The sequence below is a fragment of the Mesoplodon densirostris genome, chromosome 8, assembly GCF_025265405.1.
Source record: "Mesoplodon densirostris isolate mMesDen1 chromosome 8, mMesDen1 primary haplotype, whole genome shotgun sequence".
NCBI lineage: Eukaryota > Metazoa > Chordata > Mammalia > Artiodactyla > Ziphiidae > Mesoplodon > Mesoplodon densirostris.
Window position 1 is genome coordinate 25,461,944 of NC_082668.1, and position 11,322 is coordinate 25,473,265.

Consider the following 11,322-nt stretch of genomic DNA (forward strand, 5'->3'; position numbering starts at 1 on the left):
TCCTTTTTATGGCCAAGTAATATTCCACTGTACATATGTACCACATCTTCTTTATCCATTCATCTCTCAATGGGCATTTAGGTTGCTTCCATGACGTGGCTATTGTAAATAGTGCAGTGAACATTGAGGTGCATGTGTCTTTTTGAATTATGGTTTTCTCTGGGTATATGCCTAGTAGTGGGATTGGTGGATCATATGGTAATTCTATTTCTAGCTTTTTAAGGAACCTACATACTGTTCTCCATAGTGGCTGTATCAGTTTACATTCCCACTAACAGTGCAAGAGGGTTCCCTTTTCTCCACACCCTCTCCAGAATTTGTGGTTTGTAGATTTTCTGATGATGCCCATTCTAACTGGTGTGAGGTGATATCTCATTGTAGTTTTGATTTGCGTTTCTCTAATAATTAGTGATGTTGAGCACCTTTTCATGTGCTTCTTGGCCAACTGTGTGTCTTCTTCGGAGAAATGTCTATTTAGGTCTTCTGCCCATTTTTTTTATTGTATTGTTTGTTTCTTTAATATTGAGCTGCATGAGCTGTTTATATATTTTGGATCTTAATTCTTTGTCCGTTGATTCATTTGCAAATATTTTGTCCCATTCTGAGGGCTGTCTTTTCATCTTGTTTATGGTTTCCTTTGCTGTGCCAAAGCTTTTAAGTTTCATTAGGTCCTACTTGTTTATTTTTGTTTTTATTTCCATTACTCTAGGAGGTGGATCAAAAAAGATCTTGTTGTGATTTATGTCAAAGAGTGTTCTTCCTATGTTTTCCTCTAAGAGTTTTATAGTGTCCGGTCTTACATTTAGCCCTCTAATCCATTTTGAGTTTCTATTTGTGTATGGTGTTATGGAGTGTTCTAATTAATTCTTTTACATGCAGCTGTCCAGTTTTCCCAGCACCACATATTGAAGAGACTGTCTTTTCTCCATTGTATATCTTTGCATCCTTTGTTATAGATTAGTTCACCATAGGTGTGTGGGTTTATCTCTGGGCTTTCTATCTTATTCCATTGATATATGTTCCTGTTTTTGTGCCAGTACCACGTTGTCTTGATTACTGTAGCTCTTTAGTATAGTCTGAAGTCAGGGAATCTGATTCCTCCAGCTCCAATTTTTCCCTCAAGACTGCTTTGGCTATTCGGGGTCTTTTGTGTCTCCATACAAATTTTAAGATTTTATATTCTAGCTCTGTAAAAAAATACCGTTGGTAATTTGATAGGGATTGCATTGAATCTGTAGATTGCTTTGTGTAGTATAGTCATTTTCACAATATTGATCCTTCCAATCCACAAACATGGTTTATCTCTCCATGTGTTGGTATCATCTTTAATTACTTTCATCAGTGTCCTATAGTTTTCTGCATACAGGTCTTTTGTATCCTTATGTAGGTTTATTACTTGGTATTTCATTCTTTATGTTGCAGTGGTAAATGGGAGTGTTTCCTTGTCATGTCATTTGCAAACAGTGACAGTTTTACTTCTTCTTTTACAATTTGTATTCCTTTTATTTCTTTTTCTCTTCTGATTGCAATGGCTAGGACTTCCAAAACTATGTTGAATAATAGTGGCGAGAGTGGACATCCTTGTCTTGTTCCTGATCTTAGAGGAAATACTTTCAGTTTTTCACCATTGAGAATGATGTTTGCTGTGGGTTTGTTATATATGGCCTTTATGATATTGAGTTAGTTTCCCTCTATGCCCACTATCTGAAGAGTTTTGTTTTGTTTTTTTTTAAGTATGGAACACTTCACAAACTTGAATGTCATCCTTGCACAGGGGTCATGCTAATCTTCTCTGTATCATTCCAATCTCAGTATATGTGCTGCTGAAGCGAACACTGGAGAGTTTTTATCATAAATGGGTATGGAATTTTGTCAAAAGATTTTTCTGCATCTATTGAGATGATAATATGTTATTATTATTATTTTTTTCTTTGTGGTACATGGACCTCTCACCGTTGTGGCCTCTCCCCTTGTGGGGCACAGGCTCCGGACGCGCAGGCTCAGTGGCCATGGCTCACGGGCTCAGCTGCTCTGTGTCACGTGGGATCTTCCCGGACTGGGGCATGAACCCATTTCCCCTGCATCGGCAGGTGGACTCTCAACCACTGTGCCACCAGGGAAGCCCGATCATGTGGTTTTTATCCTTCAATTTGTTAATATGGTGTAACACATTGATTGATTTGCATATATTGAAGAATCCTTGCATCTCTGGGATAAATCCCACGTGATCATGGTGTATGATCCTTTTAATGTGCTGTTGGATTCTGTTTGCTAGTATTTTGTTGAGGATTTTTACATCTATATTCATCAGTGATATTGGTCTGTAGTTTTCTCTTTTTTTTTTTTTTTGTCGTGTCTTTGTCTGGTTTTGGTATCAGGGTGATGGTGGCCTCATAGAATCAGTTTGGAGTGTTCCTTCCTCCACAATTTTTTGGGAGAGTTTGAGAAGGATAGAAGTTAGCTCTTCTCTAAATGTTTGATAGGATTCACCTGTGATGCCATCTGGTCCTGGACTTTTGTTTGTTGGAAGATTTTTAATCACAGTTTCAATTTCATTACTTGTGATTGGTCTGTTCATATTTTCTATGTCTTCCTGGTTCAGTTTTAGAACGTTATACCTTTCAAGAATTTGTCCATTTCTTCCAGGTTGTCCATTTTATTGGCAGAGAGTTGCTTGTAGTAGACTCTTAGGATGTTATGTATTTCTGCTGTGTCCATTGTAACTTCTCCTTTTTCATTTCTAATTTTATTGATTTGAGTCCTCTCCCTCTTTTTTTTTTTTTTTTCTATGAGTCTGGCTAATGGTTTATCATTTTGTTTATATTCTCAAAGAACGAACTTTTAGTTTTTGGTCTTTGCTATTGTTTTCTGTGTTTCCATTTCATTTATTTCTGCTCTGATCTTTATGATTTCTTTCCTTCTGCTAACTTTGGGTTTTGTTTGTTCTTCTTTCTCTAGTTCCTTTAGGTGTAAGGTTAGATTGTTTATTTGATATTTTTCTTGTTTCTTGAGGTAGGCTTGTATAGCTATAAACTTCCCTCTAAGAGCTGCTTTTGCTGTATTCCATAGGTTTTGGATCGTCGTGTTTTGTCATTTGTGTCTAGGTATTTTTTGATTTCCTCTTTGATTTCTTCAGTGATGTCTTGGTTATTTAGTAATGTATTGTTTAGCTTCCATGTGTTTGTGATTTTTACATTTTTTTCCCTGTAATTGATTTCTAATCTCATAGCATTGTGGTCAGAAAAGATGCTTGATATGATTTCAGTTTTCTTAAGTTTACTGAGACTTGATTTGTGACCCAAGATGTGATCTATCCTGAAGAATGTTCCATGCGCACTTGAGAAGAAAGTGTAATCTGCTGTTCTTTGATAGAATGTTCTATAAATATCAAGTAAATCTATCTGGCCTGTTTTGTCATTTAAAGCTTCTGTTTCCATATTTATTTTCATTTTGGATGATCTGTCCATTGGTGTAAGTGAGGCGTTAAAGTCCCCCACTATTATCGTGTTACTGTCAATTTCCTCTTTTATAGCTGTTAGCAGTTGCCTTATGTATTGAGGTGCTCCTATGTTGGGTATATGTATATTTATAATTGTTATATCTTCTTCTTGGATTGATCCCTTGAACATTATGTAGTGTCCTTCCTTGTCTCTTGTAACATTCTTTATTTTAAAGTCTATTTTCTCTGATATGAGTATTGCTACTCCAGCTTTCTTCTGATTTCCATTTGCATGGAATATCTTTTTCCATCCCCTCACTTTCAGTCTGTATGTGTCCCTAAGTCTGAATTGGGTCTCATGTAGACAGCATATATATGAGTCTTGTTTTTGTCTTCATTCAGCAAGCCTGTATCTTTTGGTTGGAGCATTTATTTAATCTATTCACATTTAAGGTAATTATTGATATGTATGTTCCTATGACCATTTTCTGAATTGTTTTGGGTTTGTTTTTGTAGGCCCTTTTCTTCTCTTGTGTTTCCCACTTAGAGAATTTCCTTTGCATTTGTTGCAGAGCTGGTTTGGTGGTGCTGAATTCTCTTAGCTTTTGCTTGTCTGTAAAGCTTTTAATTTCTCCATCGAATCTAAATGAGATCCTTGCTGGGTAGAATAATCTTGGTTGTAGTTTCTTCCCTTTCATCTCTTTAAGTATATCATGCCACTCATTTCTGGCTTGTAGAGTTTCCACTGAGAAATCAGCTGTTAACCTTATGGGAGTTCCCTTGTATGTTATTTGTCATTTTTCCCTTGCTTCTTTCAATAATTTTTCTTTGTTTTAATTTTTGCCACTTTGATTACTCTGTGTCTCAGCGTTTTTCTCCTTGGGTTTATCCTGTATGGGATTCTCTATACTTCCTGGACTTGGTTGGCCATTTCCTTTCCTATGTTAAGGAAGTTTTCACCTATAATCTCTTCAAAATTTTTCTTGGGTCCTTTCTCTCTCTCTTCTCCTTCTGGGACCTTATAATGCAAATGTTGTTGCGTTTAATGTTATCCCAGAAGTCTCTTATGCTGTCTTCTTTTCTTTTCATTCTTTTTTCTTTATTCTGTTCTGCAACAGTGAATTCTGCTATTCTATTTTCACTTATCTGTTCTTCCACCTCAGTTATTCTGCTATTGATTCCTTCTAGTGTAGTTTTCACTTCAGTTTTTGTATTGTTCATCTCTCTTTGTTTGTTCTTTAATTCTTCTACATCTTTGTTAAACATTTCTTGCATCTTCTTGATCTTTGTCTCCATTCCTTTTCTGAGGTCCTGGATCATCTTCACTATCATTATTTTGAATTCTTTTTCTGGAAGGTTGCCTATCTCCACTTCATTTATTTGTATTTCCTGGGTTTTATCTTGTTCCTTCATCTGGTACATAGTCCTCTGCCTTTTCTTCTTGTCTATCTTTCAGTGAATGTGGTTTTTGTTTCACAGGCTGCAGGATTGTAGTTCTTCTTGCTTCTGCTGTCTGTCCTCTGGTGTATGAGACTATCTAAGAGGCTTTTGCAAGTTTCCTGATGGGTGGGACTAGTGGTGTGTATAGCTGAGTGTTGCTCTGGTGGGCAGAGCTCAGTAAAACTTTAATCAGCTAGATTGCTGATGGGTGGGGCTGGGTTTCCTCCTTGTTGATTGTTTGGCCTGAGGCAACCCAACACTGGCGATACCTGGGTTCTTTGGTGGGGTAATGGCAGACTCTTGGAAGGCTCACAACAAGGAGTATTTCCCAGAACTTCTGCTGCCAGTGTCCTTGTCCCCAGGGTGAGCCACAGCCATCTCCTGCCTCTGCAGGAGACTTTCCAACACTAGCAAGTAGGTCTGGTTCAGTCTCCCCTGGAGTCACTGCTCCTTCCCTGTGTCTCAGTGCACACATTACTTTGTGTGTGCCCTCCAAAAGTGGAGTCTCTGTTTTCCCCAGTCCTGTCCGAGTCCTGTAATCAAATCCCACTAGGCTTCAAAGTCTGGTTGTCTAAGAATTCCTCCTCCCATTGCCGTACCCCCAGGTTGGGAAGCCTGAAGTGGGGCTCAGAACCTTCACTCCAGTTGGTGGACTTCTGTGGTATAAGTGTTCTCCAGTCTGTGAGTCACCCACCCAGCAGTTAATGGGATTTGATTTTACTGTGATTGTGCCCCTCCTACCATCTCATTGTAACTTCTCCTTTGTCTTTGGATGTGGTGTATCTTTTGTGGTGAGTTCCAGTGTCTTCCTGTCGATGATTTTCCAGCTGCTACTTGTGATTATGGTGTTTGCACAAGAGGGAGTGAGAGCACGTCCTTCTGCTCCACCATCTTGGTTCAGGGCCACAAATTTCACCACCACTTCAATTTTGATAGGGATTATATTGAATCTGTAGATTGCTTCAGTTAGTATGGACATTTTAACAATATTAATTTTTCCAGTCCATGAGCATGAAATATCTTTATATCTCATTGTGTCTCCTTTCATTCTTGCCTCAATGTCTAATAATTTTCAGAGTAGAGGTATTTCACCTCCTTGGTTAAATTTATTCTTAGGTATTTTAATTCTTTTGATGCAATTGTAAATGGGATTGTTTTCTTAATTTCTCTTTCTGATAATTTGTTACTAGTGAATAGAAACACAAAAGGTTTTTGTATATTGATTTTGTATGTTACAACTTTACTGAATTTGTTTATTATGTCTAACAGGGTTTTTTTGTGGAGTCTTTGTGGTTTTCTCTATATAATATCATGTCATCTGCAAACAGTGACAGTTTTACTTCTTCCTTTCACTTTTGATTGCTTTTACTTCTTTTTCTTGTCTGATTGCTCTGGCTACAAAGAGCTATCAATAGTTTGACATTACATTGTTCCCAATGAGATCTTGACTTTTCTGATATCAAACATTATGCCATTGTTTGGAAAATATGTCTTATTTATCTTATTAAATCAGAGGATCTAATTTGGAAGTATAATCAAAACAATTTCTTTTCTTGAAAATTTCAGGGTATTATACCAAGAATTACAGTGAAATTCCTTGGCTAGATAATAACCTTAGGCACTTTCCTGCCCACCTCCTAACACCAGCTTTTGTGAGATAATGTTTATGGTTCCCACTATGCTAACTAGAAGTTGCATTAGACAGTTGATATGGTGGTGATGGTTAAGCCTTCTGTGCTGGAAAGATTTGTTTTATATTGGCCATGACACACTATTGATGTTCATATAATTGTAAATAATAATTATTCTGTATTGATGTGGTTATCCCCAAATATATTCCTGATCTACTAACAATTCTCTAAGATGATAATTAAATTGCTATTGGGCTCTATAATTATTACCTTGTGCCAGATCTAGTGGTGCCAGTTATAGAAATGAGAATTTTGTGGGTTTTTTGGAAGGGTTGGTGCATTTTGTTCAAGTGTATCACTGAAACATCTTATTTAAACCCTGAGTTTCTCTACTAAAGCAGTTACCTTACATGTATACACTGAAATAAGCTAAGATAAACTGACAATCTAGACCTATTCAAATGTGTGTTACTGGGATATTTTTTACCTATGAGCTTGCCTCTATTATTATGTATCAGTATGTAGTTATATACCCTAAATTTGTACTTGGAATATGCTAAATGGGTAATTTTCATGGGAAATTATTTTCTTTTTATTGATATCCTCTTTTCCCATGTTCTGATTTCACAAACATTATGGTTTATTGAAATGCATGTTCACAAAGCAGCTATTCAATTTAGCTTTTCCCATTTGATTAAAGCTTGTTGAGCAAGAGGCAACTGAACTTGGTTGTGTGTAATATTTTGGCATTTGTATACTCTGTGTGTGCACAGCTATAATTTAGAATAGCCCTGACTAGCATTTAATCATCTACACTGAATATTTAGATATTTGTTTATCTGCTAAATCTAGATTTCAAAGTCCCCAAACTTTAGAAACATACGAGGTAAAAAATTATGTATTAGTGTAGGTTCTTTTTATTAAGTTTGATAGAAATAAATTAAAATTAAGAACATTATTGGAAAAATATCTGATGCTGTGTGAACAAAACTGAATATAATGTCATATTTTTAGTTTTTACTTTTTAAAAATCTTTTGTGTAATTTCAACTTAGGTCTACCTTAGTTGTGGTTTTAATTTCAAACTTAATTAGAAGGTATTCTCTTTATTTTTAAATATTTTATTAGCTTATAGAAATATTCTGAGAATATTCCACTAGTAATAATAATCCTGTCACCGATTTTACTCTTCAGTTGGAATAGAAGGCTTTTTCTTTTCAGCACTTCATTCATCTGCAGGATGATCTCCTGGTGAGGGAGGCCATGCAGTTCCATTTGGAAACATTCTTCTCAGCAGCAGTAGTCAAAGATTAGTAGCTTCAATAGGTAACTTCCTCGAGATCTCACTTTAAAAAAATAAAAAGTTTCTTTAGAACCCATTAAGACAGGCCCAAGAAAGAGCCAGCAAGTTACCCTGAAACTGCTGCCAGAGTTCTCTTTTGTAACAACAGTTCTTGTTTGATTTTTGATGGAGACCTTCCTTATGGAATGTGTTTCCTTTCAAAAGGAAACCTCTTCTGCCTCAGGACAGAAATCTGTGATGAAAAGTCATTCCCTTTGGATGATTATCTCTTATTCTTAAAGAAAAGGTAATTGAGAAATATTTTTTAATGTCTCATATAACAATATCCCTCATCCTTGTATTAGTTTTCAAAAAAAAAAGTAAAGGAATTTCATCTCTAGGCATAAAGTTAAGGGCATATAAAGGGGGAAGGAGAGACAGAGGAGAGGAGGGGTGCGTGCAGTTGAAACCGAGCCTCTAAGTCACTCTAACCATGAGGTGATTATTTTCGAAGCACTGGCGTTCTATTAAAGGGTATTGGAGTTCAAAATGAAAATTGCTTTTGCAGCAGAGTGCACCATCAGGTCTGTGGGGACCGATTAGCAGAGTGGCTCTCTGTGTCCTATATACTATATGCCGCTTCAGTGGTTACAGTAACACATAGGACATGGAGAAGTGAAAACTTTGATTCATAAAAGAACCCCATGTGACTCTCTGCTTGCTTTGTATTTAAAATGTATTTGATCATTCACCACCTACTTTTAAACTAATTCACAAAAACAAAGTAATTGATGGATTAGATACAGTCTGTTTGTTTGCAGTTTCAGCAGAGAAGGGTTTTCCTGAATCATGGAGGATATTTTGCAAATTCAGTTTCCAATCTCTCTTTCCTGTCTTTTAAGTTATATTAATAAGTTTTAGGATCTACTCATTGTAACTCTTATGCTGAATGGGACTCAGAGGATGGTGTCATCTTTCACTAGTGAAGAGAGGAACTGAAATATATAATTACATTTTAAAGAAACATTAGACACCCTAAAGCCAATGGGATAGACCCCACTTCTCTCTTACTCTACCTGGCAAGTAAGCTGCTTAGAATAGGACACAGAAATGTGTTCTTAGGTTGTGGACTCTCCATTTTACTATTATTAAATTAAATCTAAAAAAATTGATAATTGATATCCTGATACCAACTCAGATTACTTTCTTTAGAATCCCTAAGACTTTTATTGATTAATTTATTCATGTATCATCTGGTACTGGTTATTCTAGTAGAAAAGTGACTACAATTGTAGGTCTGTATTCACAATTAATATGAAAAGGGAAAGTAAGAAAATGGATTACTAAGCTTAAATGAAAGATAAAGCAAAAAATACAGCCTAGTCATTTTTTTAAATTACAAAACCAGAATGAGGGGAAATGTTTCAATTGTCTAACTCTTACGATGAGATCCTCTGCTTGGAACAACAACAAAACCATTTTCATTCTACAAGAACATTGGGTTGAGCTTTCAACATATAGCTCTTTTGATTAACACAGGTAGTGGGAAATCCAGTGTATGACTCTCCAGGCTAGCTCAAGCGACAGTAAGGCCTGAATCCCTGGCCCAATTTCTTTCCTAAATATGAACATACCCCCATCACTCATTATGTCTTGTTGTGTCCTGGAAGTTAATGGGAGAGCAAGAGAACCCATATGTCACCGTACATATCTGTACCTTGGAATATGAGTTCTTAAATCTACCTGCCAAAATATATATGAAAGTGTTACACTATTCTATCACAGCATTTTACTAGTGAAATTTCCTTAAAAATTGATGTTACCAACAGGTTTGTTCCTGTTAATTTGCATATCATTATTGTAGAAAACAACATTAAAAAATTTGAAGTAGATATATCATATGAGACACCTCTATGCGTATGATAGTTCAACTCCTTGATTACAGTTTCCATGACTTTCAGACAGCAAAAAATGATTGCCTGTTTCATTTGTTCATCTCTACCATGCTCCCCTGGTGCCATGTATATGCATGTATCATGGCACTGAGACCCATAGAAAATATTTATAATAGATATTATGTCTTGTCCTCTAGATTGTGAACTTCTTAAGGGCAGGGGAGCCTAGTTCTATTGGTCTTTGTTTTCCTGACCTAAATGAACTGCCCTGAGCACTGAATATGTGTTGACAGAATGAACAATGATAGCACATATTTACCCTTGTGCCTCTTCTGCAGCATGCTAGAATCAACCTGCATGGGACCCTCCCAGAAGGGGTTCCTCAGGGGAAGCATCGAGCTGTTAGGTGTCAGCCAACAGCCATCCAGTTCCACTTCTATCACTAAGTGGAAACATGATGCAGAGAACATTACACACCAGGAGCCACCCAGAGTTTGCTTATTTAAGACAAAGAGTTTATAATAAGGCACCTTTTTTTTTTTTATTGTTCATTCACATAGTCATTTACTGAGGCTGTTTTTCTGATGCCTATCTATTTTTATTTAATAGACTAAAGATTTGAATGTGATAAGTTTCTATACATAATATTCAGAGGTCTTTTCTTTCATCTCAGATTGATACATAAAATGTAACATGGGGCTTCCCTGGTGGCTCAGTGGTTGGGAGTCTACCTGCCAATGGAGGGGACACGGGTTCGTGCCCCAGTCCGGGAGGATACCACGTGCTGTGGAGCAGCTGGGCCTGTGAGCCATGGCCGCTGAGCCTGCGAGTCCGGAGCCTGTGCTCCGCAACGGGAGAGGCCACGGCAGTGAGAAGCCCGTGTACCACAAAACAAACAAACAAAAAAAGTAACATGAAAGTTAGTTCCTATTTTATAGTATTTATGAATTTAATAATTTAAAGTATTATTTTGTCGAACTAGTATCCTTAATATAAATATGATATTTTAAAGCAGAATGAAAATGCCTAGTGGTAAACCAGTCTCAGTCATTTTGACCAGGGACTCTGTGAAAATTGTCCATGGGAGAGTGGCTAAGGTACACAGACTCCTTGTCTATAGAGCACACTGTGTGATTCTCCTTCCAGGTATATACAGTTCATGTGCTTGGGACAGTTCCACTTGGCCCAATCTCATTTTCCAGTCCAGTGAGCATAATGGCAGGTAGAAATGAGATGTGTCTATGTGCCTTTGGTAATTACTGAGTACATGGTAATGAAGAGCTTTTTCTTGGCCTTCCACCAGCACAGTTAAATATGACAAACCAGAGCTTTTCCTTGATGAAAGAAAACGCACCAGCACAGCTACAGAACCCCATATAAACAGACTGCATTTGGTTTAATTTTGAACTAATATGAATGCAAATATTCTTAAATGGATTACTCTGTAGATCTTTACAGTTGAAGGGATTCTGAAACTGAATGCCTTTCTGTGGAGACATCAACATTATTGTTGGTATAACAAATTCACCTCAAGTGGATAAATATCTACAGTATATTTAAGATATATCCAGCTCTGTGCCTGGCATTGTGACTACTCTACTCTAGGATCTTGAGCATTTAGTGGGATGGGGCAAGC

General features: G+C 36.8%; 1 non-coding gene across 1 annotated transcript; it reads right to left on the bottom strand.

Annotated features, from left to right (window-relative positions):
- Positions 1 to 1,729: 1,729 nt before the first annotated feature.
- On the bottom strand, positions 1,730 to 1,836 carry LOC132495570 (U6 spliceosomal RNA). The gene has a single exon (XR_009533300.1). It is a non-coding gene; the product is annotated as a U6 spliceosomal RNA (small nuclear RNA).
- Between the last annotated feature and the right edge of the window lie 9,486 nt (positions 1,837 to 11,322).